At 31.1% G+C, this 4,733-nt stretch overlaps 1 pseudogene; it reads left to right on the top strand.

Annotated features, from left to right (window-relative positions):
- The first annotated feature begins 2,221 nt into the window (after positions 1-2,221).
- LOC107017185 overlaps positions 2,222-4,733 on the top strand; it is an 8,126-nt pseudogene continuing 5,614 nt past the window's right edge.

The raw sequence follows: 4,733 nt of genomic DNA, 5'->3' as shown, positions 1-4,733 counted from the left end.
AATTCTCCTTTCATTAGATTTGCAAAATTCTCGCGTAAGGAAGGATTAGAACTTCCAAAAATAATATAATCAACATATATTGGAACTATAAGAATGTATAAACCAGATCTTTGAATGAAGCGAGTTGTGTAAATTTTCCCCCTTTATAAATTATTTTTTTCAGTAAAAACGAACTCAATCTTACATACCAAGCTTTTGGAACTTATTTTATTCTGCAATGAACCTTGGAAAGTTTGTAAATAAAATCAGGACAAGAAGGATATTCAAGTCCGGGGATTATTTGACGATAACTTCTTCTTTTATAAAATCGTTTAAAAACACACTTTTCACATCCATTTAAAATAGTATAAAATGCTTGACGGAGGTATAAGAGAGTAAAATTCAAATAGATTCTAACATTGCCACAAGAGCAAAGGTATCCACGTACTCAATACAATCTTTTTGTAAATAGCCTTGAGTGACCTTATCTACGGAGCCGGGTGATCACCATGGCCAAAACGATCCATTTTCAAGGTTAAACAAGACCCAGAGAAGGAAAACTCCTATTTTCAAAATTTTCATGTACTATAGTCCACCATCTTTTTTAGTGAACCGGAATTCCGACATATTCAAGATTATTCTACTGTAATGTGGTTAGCTCAATATCTTTTGTGTTCTTAAACACAATACCTGCTACGTTAGAGGATCCAACAACATCAATATATGTTGTGGTCTTCACAGTTTTGGTAAGACTGCTCATTGATTTCAGTTCTTCATTACATTTTTAAAAAGCTTGCAGCCCATATAAACAATGAGTCGATAGTACCTATGTGATTGGCCTCGTCTATTGATATTTTGAAGAAAATCTCACAGGAATCTTAAAATAGATTACAATTATGTGAATTTTAAAATTATGTTACAACCAAATTATGTTTTCTCTGCTATTAATAAAAGTTGGTTGTGGCTATTTGTTGGCGGGATAGGATTGTGTTACATTATACCAACTTTCATTTTTGACATCAAAATTTTTTCTTCTACTATTTGGTTCCTATATCATGTCCTACCTCCCATGGGGGCTGGTCATGTACTAAATAACAATTTTTTTCTTAATCTTCTTATAAATAAATTCTCTCGTGTATCTTATTTTTACTAATGAGGAAGCCAAAAGAAAAACAGACAATAGAAAGTGTAGAGGAATATTTTGTTTTTTTTAAATCGGGATTAGCATTCAAAATAAAGTGAGGAAATGCAGTTCAAATATAGTACTATATAATTGTCATAAATGTTATGTTTATAACCACGAATTTATGTCAGACCGAATTCTTGAAGGGCGTAAGAGATCACATAATGGTACAAGCAACATATAAGGGTTCTTACAAATGATGCTTCATTAGAATCAATATAAGAAATTAACATGACTATGATGAAACTAGATAGTCCTACTCTAGTGGATGATGATGAGATTGGTCAAATTTAGCATTTTGCAGTTTATCATATTAAGCACTTAGATGAGATTGTTCCTAAAGGTTAAAGGATTCATGAATCATAGGTAAGCTTTTGTTTATTTTTCTTCTTTCAACTTATAAGTATGAATCCACACTAGTTGATTGTAATACATAACATTCTTTATTCTTCCCTCGGATCCTTCTACTAAGAAGGATGTTCACTTCCTAAAATACAGTTTATAATGCAACAAAATTAGGTATATTAAATAAAATCACGTGAAAAGAAAAAGGGGTATAAGATAACTATAACCAACTGTCGTCCCTCAAGTGGTTGATATTATACCCCAAATCAGTTTGCCTTTTGGTAGCTTTTAACATTAGATACTTTTGTTGTAATACATTCCCCTCAAGTACATTTTGTTAATATATCAATTGATTTATTCTCATCAACCAAAAAAGAAATAGAGAAGATATCACCTCAGTTTCTTAAAGTAATATTCATGCCACAAGATTTGAATTTTATTTTTTGAAGTCATATATATTACTAAAAATTTTATGAGGTTATTTGCAGTAGGTTAAAAAGTAAGAAGTCAGTGGTAATGCTTCTACTAATAGCATAATAAGTACTTCACATATTGAATTCAAGAATAATTTCTTTCAATTTATTTTTTCCTTCTTCATTCTTTTTATTTTTAAGAGCATATTGGATTTCATCCCTTCTGTTAAGTCTTAGATAAAAGTAAATATTTTTTGTTAGATGTTCTAAGGTGAAGAATTGCAATAAGCTGCTTTTTGAGATGCAACTAGAAGAGAGATGTACAGTGAATAATGAAAATAAAAAGAGAAAGTCCAAGAGCGATATACTGTTGTTGTTTGCATTGGCAGCAAACTGTAGGTTTATATTTGCAGAAAATATTGACACTTGCTACTTTAAATCTTTGTAAATGAATGAGAAACAACAAATAATCTAATGTGAATAAAGTTAGTCAGAATACTCAAACCCCTGTTTCTATTCTTCCTATTGATAAATGTCTATTAAGTGTACAACATCATAACCAAGAAGAATAAGAGAATTAAGTTTGTTGTTGCCTGCTCATTTTTTTGAGAAATAAGAAGTGTGGCATGACTATTTTCAGTAATGAAGGGTTTATTTTTTTAAGTAATGTATTTTTTGTGTTAGACATTGTTAATTTTCCCAATAAAAATTTCAACACGGGTCGTTTCCATCTATTATATATTATACATATATAATTATCTTTAGTTGGGAGTCTGTCAAAAACAATATCTCTATTTTATTATTTTATGGTAGGTGGAATTAGACTCAATTTGACTACAATAAGGACTCTCCATATAGGAATTCAATTACCAATAAGATTTTGGTCCTATATATCTTAGGTATGCATGCGAGTTACGACTTATTAGTCGAATTGAGGACGGGTTTTGAGAGTTAGCTTTTTTGTTTTTATACTATAACAATGTCGGGAAGAAAAAGAAAATATTGAATCTAACTGGGTATTGTATAAAGCCCATTTGGAGGTCCAACAGGCCCATATTAAACTTGGACTATATTTCCATATAGTCCCTACTAAAAAAGAAGAATTCAAATCATCGAACAACAAAAGTTCGAGATATGATTGAAAATGGCGCCAAGTTTCGAATTTGGATAATGCTCCGATAAATCTTAAATCCATAAGGTACAATTACATATGCATAATTATAATGTACATCAACATTTATGCACATTTTTTGTCTCCGACTTGATCAAGTTCTCTCAAAATTTACTTTACAGAGATCAATCGCAGAAAGAGCTCATTACAATTTTGAAGAACGTGAGTTTCTTTCCTCTTTTCTGCTGTTTTTTCTATAAATTTAACAGAAAAAGTTGAAACGTTAATTGAATATTTAGTTGGAGTTGCAGATTCTAGGGAAAAAGTGTTTGGTGATTGATCTTAATCTTGGAGGTTCACTCTCGCTTATTGTACAGAGCTCACTCCTCAAGGTAATTCTATCTCTTGATTTTATAATGAATTATTTACTTTACTGAGTTTGAGTTGAAATCTTTGAGTTTCGCAGTTCCATTTAGGGGTTATTGCAAAAATCTGCTGGGTTGAATATTTCCATTGTTTTTGAGTTTTTGAAAATAGAGTAATGAAATCTTTACTTTTTAAAAAAAGGGAACTTGTTTTGTTGTTGGAGAACACCTCAAAATCAACACATTTTGCAAACTCAGTACAATGCTTAGTTGTACTTCTTTGAAATTTTAGTACTGTGTCTATCTCTAAAACAATGGGGTTCAGATCAAATCATAATTTATATGTCTAGTCAAATATTTATTGTTGGAACAAAAAAGAATTCCAATAGTGTTCCTTTTTAATTGAGTTAAAATATATTCATTTAATTAATTTTATAGTCCGAGTCAACTTGCATGCCTCTACTAATCCACCAGTACATATTATCTCTCACTAGCACATATATCTTGTAACTTTGCCTTACCAAAGCCTAGACGAGTGGAGATATATCTCTTTTATTTTTATTTTTTGCATCTATGGGAAATAACCTCTTGGGTAAATGTAGGCCGACTTTGCTCTTGCCTTTCCATATCCTGCACATAGAAGAATCTAAAGTGCAGCAGCACTGCCTTTTGTGTTTTGGGTTATAATTAAGACTATTAATTGATGCTATAGAAAGAGCGTTGTACCAATTGTAAAATTCTACACTTCACTAAGGAAAAGAGTTCAATGAGTTTTCTGTGACATTAGGTGGAAAACATGTTGATTCCATGAACAAGCTTTTTTTCATACTTTTTTCTTTTTTCAGTGTTTTTCACACCCATAAACAAGTGCATGGGGCTGAACTGCAGTATCTTAATGTGGAACCAGTTCAAACTGATTGCACAAAAGTAGTTCATCAAGTTCGATCGCCGCTTGACTTGATTAAATTCATTTGCGCACACACCTATAATGATATTTCTAAAAGGATTCAAAGGGAGTATTTTGTTTATTTCTCCGTCATTGAGCAGTTGTTAATGAGAAGCCTGGCCTTTTTGTTAACATCCAAGATAAAATTGTTATGGATTTAGTTTAGTATGCATTTATCATTAACAATTGTATGCAATCCTGACATATACTCGAGGAAGAAAAAATTCATCACTTGTTAACTACAGGCGAGTATCCCCTTTATCTTATTCCAGAGGATGAGGATGTATTATCCTTTGAACTTGATGTTTCTTATAAAGTACGCCTGTTTCTCAAACATTGATCCAAAAATTATTTTACCTTTTTTAAAGATTAGGATATGTAACAATAATCA

This window comes from Solanum pennellii, chromosome 1, assembly GCF_001406875.1.
Source record: "Solanum pennellii chromosome 1, SPENNV200".
Lineage (NCBI taxonomy): Eukaryota > Viridiplantae > Streptophyta > Magnoliopsida > Solanales > Solanaceae > Solanum > Solanum pennellii.
This window is presented reverse-complemented; position numbering and strand designations above follow the sequence as displayed.